Here is an 11843-nt window from a genome sequence, read left to right as displayed (position 1 = left end):
TTTCTCTATAAAAGAGAAATATTTAAAATATACAATAAAATTAGATCAACTTAGCGTTAGATCACAAATTGTTAAAGGCATTTTATTTACTAAGCTTTATATTTCAAGTAAACATTGAGCACACATACACACAAGACTCAAGCTATAATTTAAAATGTGCAATTTAATCAATCCAGCGGAGAATACTTTTATAAGACCAAATTCAAAAATGAAAATAGTGTTCCTCAAGCGCCATCTACTGGAAAAGTATACCTTTTTTGTTTAAAAAAAAAAAAAAGCTGAATTGTTGCTAGTAGGAAAAATCCCTTTCACAAATTAATAATATCTGTTTTATTCTTCCCAAAATAATTTATTTTGCAATACTGCTGTTTTTGATATGATATCAAAAGCTTAAAAACTCAGTTTAAAAAGTAACATATTCCCTTCACTAAATATAATTTTCAAACAAACTAAAAAAGCTACAAAAACAGCATTCAAATAAATTTTTTGCCATAGTGCTTCTCTGAAACGCTTAGGACGACAGTGCTTCCTATTTCAGAACTTTTTGGACTTTGTAACATTTACCGGTTGAACATTATTAATCTGAAAATCTGAAATCTGAAAAAAAGCTCCAGATTTTGGAGCATTTCTCCCAGCCCCTTCCTTTCGGGCTCTTTCCCACGTCCTCTTACTCTGATTTCTAGAGATCAGTGTTGCTCTGCCGCGCCCTGTGCCATGATGTTCCTGCCTCGGAGCAGCTGACCATGGACTGAAATGTCTGAAACCACGAGCTCAGATAAACTTCTCTTTCTTTAAGCTGGTTATGGCAGTTACTAAAAAATGACTAACACATATACTGGATCTAAGGAAACAGTACATCAGTGCAATCACCTCGTGCCCAGAAACTAAACTCCCTTCCCTCTCTGGGTGAGAAGACGCACATAACAAAGACCACCTCACTCAAAGGAGAGGCACGGGTTTCGGTTTTCCGTCCCATGCTCCTTCTTGCCTGTGTGACCTTGGACCATTTGCTTCATTGTTTTAAGTCTGAAATGGAGATGAGAGCTCGGAGCTGGCATGAGAAGCACGCCAGATAACCTATCTGAAGTGATTAACACAGTGCTTAGAACACTGCGCTTCCCTCTCCCCCTCCCTGTCACAAATCAGCAGAGACAGATGGACAGACAGACAGAGACAGACACTCTGGGGCAAAGGAGAGAATGGGACAGTTATACCACATATGTGACACCTGTATCACTTCCACAGTTTTGTGGAATTAAACTGAACATCTTACAATCTGCCATCCTTCAAGAAGGATATTCATTATAGTAAAACAAAGCTGACTTTGAAGCCCTTCAAGCACTGCCGTAAGGCCCTGGTAAAGAGTAGGCAATCCATGAACACGTGTTGCAGAGTGAGCACAAGCAAGTTAAGCCTGCAGACGTTCAGAGGAGCCCGAGAAACATGTGACTCTCCGCACCATTCCTGGCTGCTACTCATTAGCTGTGTTCTCAGGAAACAACAATAAGATGCTGCAACACGAAGCTGCTTGTGACAGTGAGACTTCACTGTCAACCTGACTGGCCGGAGATCCAACTAGGGAGGAGTACAGCACACTTCTGGGGGGTGGGGGGCTGTGACTTTAGATTCTACATTACTCGCCCTTTTCCCTCAGGTGCTATAGCCTGCTCTGTTTCCCAGCTGCAGCGAACTGTTTTCTTCTGCCACTCCCTTCCTCCACGCTGCTCCTGCCTTGGGGCCAGTCAGCCATGGACTGAGACCTCTGAAGTCAGGGGCTAAATAAAACATTTCCTCCATAAGGCTTGGGTGTTGAGTGCTCGGTACCAGCAGCAACAGGAAAGTGGACTGATTTACTGCTAGAAATTCAAAACTTGGAATGCCTCCCTTGACGTTTTATGTTTACTGAGCTGGGGGAAAAAGGAATTATTAATTGTCATATTTTCTGGCTAAAAAACAACTTTACAACTTTATGGGTCTTCTTTTGCTGGTCAAGTGTCACAAATCTCACCAGCTTGAATGATGATCTCCAGGCTGATTTTGACATTTTTCAAATTAAATGACTACGGAACCAGGGATCTGAAACTAATGTGGATACACAGGGTTTCCTAACTGCTGCTGCGAGGGAGCGTCACAGAAAATACACTCGTATAGACTTCAGAAAATTAAGCCCCAGCCTGCTCAGGAAACCTCTAACAGCATAAACTTCCTCATCAGAAATTCCTGGACATTAAGTTAGCAAGGTCTTCATTAGCTGTTTTGCACTAAGAAAGGAAATGCAGCTGAATGAACAGAAGTGCGAGCCCCCTTACAGTGTTAAGGTTCTCTGACCTCATTGAAAGTAGAAATTGTCGTTATGAGCCAGGACATTTCTAGAATTAATGCGGATTTCAGGGCCCAATCACCTAAAGTAGAGTTTTCAGGGGTTTTTCGGAATATACTCAGAATCCTCAGAACGAGCAACAAAATGGGTCTGAGTCGATTATTCATTTATTCATTCAGCGAAGTCTATAGAGGGCCTGCTGTGCATGAGGCCCTGCGTGCGGGGCTGGGGCGATAACGGTGAGCAACACAGAGCCCCATCCTCTGCAGGGAAGCAGACACCAGGCAACACGCACGGCGTCCACACGGCATCTACACGCTCCGCACAGGGTGCCTGCACTCACCGAGCTTCGCGGATCCCAGTCTCAACCGTGGCCAGCAGGGACACCACAAGCTGCACCCCTAGCAAGTGGCGAATTTAGCCGACATCGTCTGTCTCTTACTACTCCACCGATGGACCGTTCTCCAGTCTTTCTTTGTCTCCTACTACCACACTGATGGACTACTTCCCTTCTCTCCACCCCTCCTGTCTCCCACACACAATACTGAAATTAGATCACTTCATAGCCCTGCAATGGCCTCCAAGTATTAAGGTCAAAGGGAGAGTTGCAGGTTTCTCACTTTAAATCAAAAGCTACGTATGACTATGCTTACTGAGCAGAGTCCACCAGAAGCCAAGACAAACTGGGAGTTAGGATCCCTGTGCCAAACAGGTGGCCCAGGTGTGAATGCCAGAGAAGCCCTGGAAGGACATGAAAAGCACACTCTGGTGACGACACGGATGACAAGGTGGTGGCGCAGCTCCATGACTGATGGGAACACAGCCTGAGAGGTCTGGCAGACGGAACCAGCCACAGGGGGTCCCTTAGCCCAAGCCTCACCCACAGCCAGCCCTTCACTCTCCAATGCAGTCAAGGTTGAGAGAGGTTAGGAAGCTGCAGAAGAAAAGTTTGAAACTAACAGAGGTTGTTTCTTGAGGCTGAAGGAAAGAAGCTGTTGCCAGACCATAAACATGCCAGATGAAGCAGGTGGTACTAATGTAGACCCTGCAGTGAGTTGTCCATATCAGCTAAGGCAGTGGGTAATGGCATCTCCAACAAAGAGCAGATTTTTTAGCACAGATAGAACAGTCTTATTGGAAGAAGATGCTGCATCTTTCATAGCTAGTGAGGAAAAGTCAATGCCAGATTTCAGTTTCCAAGCACAGGCTGATTCGTATGAGAGGCTTATGCAGCTACTGAATTTAACATGAAGCCGACGCTTATCTTCCATTCCCCAAATCCCAGAACCCTTTAGAATCTTACTAAACCCACACAACCTGTGCTCTACAGATGGAGCAACTCAGCCTGCTGGACAACATGGACTGCTGACTAGTTGAAGCCACTCTTGAGACCAGAAAAAAAAAAAGATTCCTTTCAAAATACAATGTTGTTTGACAATGCATTTCATCACCCAAGAGCCCTTATGGAAATATCTAAGATTAATGTTGTTTTCGTACCAGCTAACATCACATCCATTCTGCAGCCCAAGAATCAAGGAGCAATTTGACTTCTGAGATTTATGAAAGTTAAAGATTTAAGAAATCTTTGTAAGGTGATACCAGCTATAGATAGTTATAGACCTGGGCAGAGTAAAGAAATAGCCCTTAAAAAGAAAAAGAAATAGCCTTGTGGAAAGGATTTACCAATTAGATACCATTAAGAATATTTGTGACTCGTGGGAGGTCAGAATGTTAACATCAGCCAGTTTGGAAGTTGGTTCAAATCCTCAGGGATGACTTTGAGGGGCGCAAGACTTCAAGGTGGGGAGTAACTGAAGATACAGTGGAAACAGCGACAGAACTAGAACTGGAAGTGGAGTCTGAAGGTGCAACCCAACTGCTGCAGTCTCAATGAGGAGCTGCTCTCATGGATGCGCAAGTAAAGTGGATTCCTGAGGATTCTACTCCTGGTGAAGGTACCGCAAACACTATTAAAATAGAGCAAATCCTTTCGAGTATTACAGAAAATTAGTTGACTGCAGCAGGGTTTGAGATCTGACACCAACTCTGAAGGTCCTTATGTGAGTAAATGCTTCAGATAGCATCACATTCTCTAGAGAAAGTTTTCATGCAAAGAAGAATCCACTGATGGGGAGAACATTCTTGTTGTCTTATTCTGAGAAACTTTCCAGCCGCCCTAAACTTTAGCAACAGTCGCTCTGATCAGCCAGCAGCCACCACCCGGGGTGCACCAGCATCAAGATCATGGCCCCTCGAGTGCTCAGGATCACTAGCATTTGTAAGAAACACAGTATTTTTTACTGAAATTACATACAGTCTCTTTTCAGACAATGCTACTGCACACTGTCACAGACTACGGCATAAATGTAAGTCACGTGCATGGGGCAACTAAAAATGTGTGAGTCGCTTTTACTGAAGTGTTAGCTTTTGGGCAGTGATCTGGGATGGAAACCGGAGTAACTCTGAAGTAAGCCTTCAGGAATCAAGTTAGGAGACGAGAGAGACTAAAAAAGGGAAAGGCTTGGGTAAGGAGTTAGCAAAAGCACAAAGGCAGGCCTGTGTTAAATAGGGTGCTCAGCTGAGCCTCTTCATGAAGGTAAAAGTTGAGCAGAGACTTCAAGAAAGCAAAGTATTGCTGTGCCGATATTTAGAGATAGAATAGTCCAGGAGGATTGGGCCAATAGAAAGGCCTAGGAAAGGATGTGCTCGGTACTTGTGATTAGAAAAAGAAGAGGGGGAGGAAGTGGAGGAGAAGGTGGAGGGGGAGGAGGAGGACAAGGAGGACGAGAAGGGGGAGGCATACAGTAGTGTGGCTGGCAGCCAGTAAGGAAAGCGGAATGTCTGTCATAAGGACAGAGATGTAAATGAGCAGAGTGAAGCGAGCAAGAATTTCCTACTCCATGAAACCAGAAGCATTTCTCCCCTGGATACAAGAGTACTACTTGCGCAAGATTGTCATTACTGGGTTTCAACTAGCAAGGTAAAAATTAAAAGAAGTTATAGGCATCTCAGTGGGTGAACTGGTGAGAAGCATCACTCTCACACTCACCCCTTAATTCTCACGCCTGGGAGAGAAACCGCACACTTGAGGGGAGTGAGGAGCCCTAGAGGTGCACCCCAGACCCACAGGTTGCTGTCTTCCCGAGGCACAGCAAGTGAGTTCTCGGTAGCAGCCACTCCACACCTCACCAGGTCAGTGCTCACAGCAGGGCTGTCAGCCTCACGACTATCGGCAGTGGGCGCGTGTCCCGGGCGATGCCAGTTCCTCGGCAGGGCAGTGCCGTGTGGAAGCTATGACGAGGAACAGGTTATTCAGTAAGTCAGTGAATGGCAGTGCTGGCAGAAGCCGGGCCTGGGGAAAAAGTCAGTGTGGTGTAGATGACTCAAAGCCCCTTCCACACTGAAGGAGGGCTGATCATTCAGTTCCCTGTCTGCGGCTGCCTGGCTCCTCCAGGCATGGTGTTGTTCCGGAGCACCACGCTAAGCTCTCCTATCTGCAGCTCCCGCCCTCAGCACTGCGGTGAGGGAGCGTCCACAGAATTAAACCTCTCCATAATCTCCACCATCCCAGCCCTGCCTCTGTGAGCCATTTATACCCGAGTGACCCCAGAGCATGATTTGATGAGAGGCACTCTGGTTTATGCTTGCTGTTCTGGATTGATTATTAATTGCCTTAACTCTCAAAAGTTCTCCAGTTTAGATTATATATTACACGATTATTCCGTTTCCACACCCTGGCACCTGCTGCTTGACACTCACAAAACAAGTCAACCTGATAACTAAGTGCTTCCTTTTGCAGGGATACCTTTTATCACACATTCACATGGAGCATAAATATGCTCCTACTGTTATCTATTCTAATGATACCTTCCGTACCTCATCCCCAGAATTCCCTCTACCCACCCTTTCAATCTGTGTCTTCTCAGTCTTGGTTTGCATAATCTGACTTGAACTTATCCTGATCAATATAGATTCACACATCTCTTTCCAAGCAAGGTTTACAAAGCATGCACACCAATATACTCATCGAAAGGATGCTGCTCAGGAGGATTCCCTTCCTGTTGTTCTTTAAGACCATCCATAAGTGGGGTACGTCCTTTCCACTTCCAGAAGGTACAAGGATATTTTACATCAACATTTATAGACTGAGCTCTAGCTTCTTTAAAACATATCAGGGATCTTCTACCATATCAATGTCATAGACATAGGCCGTCAAAGAGGTCAAGTTTGGAACAAGACAACTAAACAGAACTCCTCAGACCTCCTTGACTAACACATCAAAGCCAGCACCTCTGATAAGCACATTCCCGTCAACACATTGGGTTCTTTCCTCCCTGCCCAAGCTCCAGTACCAGACACTAATGCTCCTACTTCTGCCGAGCTCTGCCAAGGTTCCCAGCAATAGCACATAAGCAGAATGTGAGGTTCAGGGTGCCCAGGGGCGATGAAATTAATCCCAAGGTCCCCATTTCCAGTTCTTACCATCTGAATAAATAAACTACCTTTCACCTAACAGATCCAGAAAAGCTGTGAATTTAATTGCATTGTAATTTGGCAACCCATTGGATTAGCCTCTCAATTTATTTTTATCTATATCAAATTTACAGCTATGAAAAATAAGACACTCTTTGAGGGACTCTGAATACATTGTAAGAAGAGAATTTAAAACTTTGGGTTGTTTTCTTTTTTTGGTACTGGGAATCAAACTCAGGACCTTGCGCTTGCCAGGCAGGTGCTTGTGCCACTGAGCTATATTGCCAGCCCCAAAATTTTGAATTGTGCTATTTCTTTAAATTCTCCAGTGCTTTTGCAACAAGTCAGCCCATCTCACATTCCTTGTATTTCAAATCCCTGCTATACTGCCCTATTCCAGGAGCCACTGACCCACTGAAGACTTACCCATAAAATAGAGTATTCACTTCAAAGACCAAAAGCAAAAGTTAAGTCAGTGGCTTTTGCACTGCATGCCAGGTACCATCAATGCCCACATCACAAACATGTGACAAAAGCCACCACAGAAAGGTCATTTTGAAGATGCAGCCACATGTGAAAGTGGGCAACCGCACCTACAGCAGATGCTCACGATGACCATCTTCACCCGTCAACACTGAACCGACCTGTGCACTTCCCCTACCCAAACCTGATCAAAGAGCAAAACCAAACAGCCCCAACCCCAGGCCACCCACAGAGGAACCCTCTGAAAAGTCACAGGGCCAGGAAAGACACACAGTGCTGGTCTACTGGACTTCTGTTCCAGCCAGCATCTCCTGTGGCTGGCAATAGGGGTCTTGGGAAACTGGCCCAGCAGTAGGCAGCCCATAGCATGTAGGCTCAGAGTTGACACAGGTCAGTGGCCACAGGTATGACACAGAGGCCAGTGATTCTGCCCAGAACCAGAAGACTTCTGCCTGATCTCAGGCCAGTGATTGTGAATGACGTGTCCAGGGCTTGTCTCCCCAAGGAGAAACTTGTGAGGGAGGAATACACTCCTAGGCACTCCCCTGCTTAATTCAGAAGAGCGCATCAACTGTGGCTTTGGGACCACTCTGGGCTTGACTCACCCTCTAGTACTGAAACAGTGCGACAGGGACTCCCAGAAAACTCCAAACCAGCAGCAGGCTCTTGGCAACTTTTGCCTGGGTGTTACTGTGTGCTGATAGGGGAAGTCACTACAGATTCAAAGAAAACAAGCAGTCTGCTTAGAAGATTTGGAAAGACAGGCACAAACAAAGCCAGATTGGGAAGACTGAGTAAATCTTTCAATGCCCACAGGATCATGTGCCCACAAGCACTAGAAGCTTTCAGGAAACCCTGACCTCACCTAGAGCCTAAGTAAGATGCCTGAAACAAATCAGATAGTAATCAGTATGAAAGAACTCTCAGAGAATTTAAAAGAAGTGTTTTAAGGAAACTCAACGAGATCAAAGAAAACTGAAAAACGATTCAATACCTAACAGAGAAAATTAACAAGCAGATGGAAATGACTTAAAAAAAAATCAAATGGAAATCCTTGACCTGAAAATCCACTAAGCAAAATTTAAAGTGCATTAGAAAGCATTAAGGGCAGGAGAGATCAAACAGAAGAAATGATACGTACACCTGAAGACAGGTTGTTTCGAAGTATACAACTGGGAAAGAAAAAGAGCAAAGAGTTATAAAGACAGCTTATGGGAACTTTGGGCCAATTTTAAATGACCAAATATTTGGGTTATGGGGGTTCAAGAGGACCAAAGGGGTAGAAAGCTTATTCGAAGAAATGATAACAGAAAACTTCTTAAGCCTAGAGAAGGAGGCAAATATCCAAGTGGCATCTGTGTCAGTCATCTCTCCATTCCTGGGACAAAATGCCTTGCACAAGGAAAGACTCTGGCTCACGGTTTCAAGGGTGTCAGTACAGGATTGGCTGACTTCATTGCTATCTGCCTGTGGTGAGGGAGAGAGACAGAGACAGACAGAGACACAGAGGGACAGACAGAGAGAGACAGAGAGAACTATCCCCATCAGAAGCATGTGTCCAGTGACCTACTTCCTCCGATCCAGCTGTATCTCCTGCAATTTCCACCACCTCCCAAGAATGCCACCAGTTGGGGACCAAGTCCTAAGCACACAGGACTCTGGGGACATTCCAGATCCAAACTCTAATGACATCTTATAATGAAGCTCTGAAACATGAGAGGTAAAGAGAGGATTCTCAAAGCAGAAAGAGAAACAAAACCACACACAAGGTGTCCTAATTCTCCTGACAGCTGGCTTCTCTACAGAAACCTTATAGGCAGGAGAGAGCAGCATGAGATTCTCACAGTACTGAATGAAACAACTGCCACCCTAAATACTGTCCCCAGGAAAGTGAACTTTCAGAAATAAAGAAGAAAAAAAGACATTCCCAGATAAACACAAGCTGAGGGACCAAGCCAGGCCTATAAGATATGCTAGAGAGAAAGCTTCAAACCAAGAGAGATATTGAGTAAGTAGAAAAAATGAGCAGGTAGAAGAACTGGTAAGAATAACTGCACGGACTCAGAGACCTTTGCTCACTGTCATTGGGAAAGCGAATTAATACAGCCATTATGAAAGACAGTATGGAGGTTCCTGAAAAAAATTAAAAGCAGAACCAACACATGACCCAGCAATCCCCCTGCTGGGCAGATGCACAAAGAAATGGAACATGTGGAAGAGATATCCCACAGGCCCTGAAGTGCTACTCAGAACAACCAGGAAATAGAAATCTCCAAGTGTTCAGCAGATGATGACTAGACAATGAAAATATGGGCACACTCACCAGAGACTATCATTCGGACATCATAAGGAGTGCAACGGGGTAGGTTGATCAACCTATACTGAGTGACAGTTAAATATGAGCCAGAAGTCCTGGGGTGCTATTGTACAGTGGGGTGACCACAGATGGCAATGTATGGTCTATTTCAAAGGGCTGGAAGAAAGGATTTCAAAAGTTTTTACCATAAAAATTGTAAGTCTTGGAGTAGGTAGATGTAGTTAGCCTGATTTAAACATAACACAATGGATCCATGTATTGACACATGACATGGTATCCCAGTGACACAATTTTATGTCTTTATAAATGTAATACATTTTTAAAAAGAAAAGAAAGGCAGATTGCCACAGGCACTGCATGAAAAACAAAACTAGACAAAATGGTACAGCAGCTGGACGGCCACCGTGAGAGCGCGGGGCTGCACGTCCGCGATGAGGAGGTTTGCATCTCCTGACCACAGCCACAAGAGCAGCCCATTTTGCAGAACCACCATCTCTCTTTCCCCCTCTTTCTCCCTCTTCCTGTCCTCGCCTCCTCCCTTCCCCTCCTTTTTCCCATCTGGTCCTTATCCCAAGCCTAGAAGACCCACACAGAAAGGAGAATAGGGTGGGACAGCCGCCCCCTACACGGTCCCAGCACAGGATCCTTGGGCCACCTCCACCGCGGGGGGAGGGGAACTCACAGCAGAACAGGAGCTTGAGGTCGTGAAGCAGCTTCAACTACGTCTTCCCAACTATCTTGATAATCAAAAGTGACACCACTAGGTCAGGAAGGGAGCTTCTTCCAGTAGGAGAGGGGCTTTGGCCAGACATATCAGACCAAAGCATGAATGTTATTTCATGTTTACACCCCAGGTACTAAGACATCTCAATCAAACCACTTACATTAGCCACAGAAATTACATTCTTTTTTAACCTCTGAGGCTTTCTTCTTGGCCACATACACCATTTAAAGAGCATTTATTAGGGATGTCTTGGAATGAAAGTGATAACTGTTTGTAGCAAGCAGTTAATCTTCTGGCCTCTGCTGCACAGGTCATCTCATTAGACTTCCTGAGAAAATACAGGCACTTTGGAGAGGATTGATAAACGCTGCCCTGAATCCGAGCACACTGAGAAAGAAAACCAAGTAGTTCAGGAAGATAACCATGACTTACAATAAAAGTAAGTGTCACCAAACACACAAAAACAAACCCCGCTCATTCGGAATTATTTTTTGTTTATTGGTTGATTTTTATTTCAGCAGTTTTATAGGATCAAAATGTACCCTCTTTATTTACTAGTTCTAGGATAGCTGCCTTTCCCAAGCATTGAAATACTTATAAAATTCCTCAGCAGGGTGGCATTTTATGAGACTATCTGGAGCACATATTAAAAATATAATTTTTTAATTTGAAAAATTGTACTACCTAGAAGAATACAAGTATCTACTTATTTTTGAGATGAAAAGAAATTCTGCTTAACCCATTCTAAATGAAAATGTGGACATATTAAAAAGGTGTTGCATTGTGGTAAGGTAACTCTATGTATGGCAGATTGAATTTAAAATCAATTGATTAGAGATGATTCAGAGTGCTACAAAGTGACTCACTAACAGTTGCTTAAAAGATGGAATAGATTCCAGAGCTTAATTCTGTAACAGTTCGTTTCATTCAGATTTGTTCGAGCACAGTACATAAAATGCGGTAAACCTACTAAACAAAATAACCCTATGTCCAGCTTTCTGAATATTTTCCCATCAAATCAATGAAGTATCAGTATTTGGGGTTATACTCACAACTTTCAAAGCTTAAATAATAAATATGAATATTTTTATTCAAGTCTTCAAACTTTTAGGATAATGCTCATCCTATCTTACAGTACTGTATTTGAACAAAATACCCATGCAGAAGTTTACATTTATGTAAGATATAATAACTATTGCTCCTGTTTTATAGTGCACAAACCAGGCTTCAGAGGTGGTAAATGAATGCCTTCGGGACTGGACAAAAGCATACTGTTCTCAGTGTTACTGGTTTTTATGAAATTCCTCCTTAGCTTAAATGATCAGCGTCCCTCCACTGAGTCTGCATCTGCTTTTATTTCCTTAGTGTATTCTGTTTGCGTTTTATTGGAGTCTCTGTACTTCATCTGCACCACATTTCTCTTTGCTATCCATTTTTTGGGGTCCCTCCCAGAAAAAGCTGCGAGCCTTCCCATCAGAGCAGGGGTGGGTGAGAGCCCCAGACAGAAGCACAAGCCTTCAGGATAG

General features: G+C 44.1%; 1 protein-coding gene across 2 annotated transcripts in view; it reads right to left on the bottom strand.

Moving 5' to 3' along the window:
* The window catches only part of Dnah7 (dynein, axonemal, heavy chain 7), a 236519-nt gene that overhangs the window by 155864 nt on the left and 68812 nt on the right, over nt 1-11843 (bottom strand). The window lies entirely within an intron of this gene.

Source organism: Chinchilla lanigera, unplaced genomic scaffold (genome assembly GCF_000276665.1).
Source record: "Chinchilla lanigera isolate Chin_1 unplaced genomic scaffold, ChiLan1.0 scaffold00002, whole genome shotgun sequence".
NCBI lineage: Eukaryota > Metazoa > Chordata > Mammalia > Rodentia > Chinchillidae > Chinchilla > Chinchilla lanigera.
The sequence above is the reverse complement of the archived record's forward strand: the minus strand, read 5'-3'. Positions and strand labels throughout refer to the sequence as shown.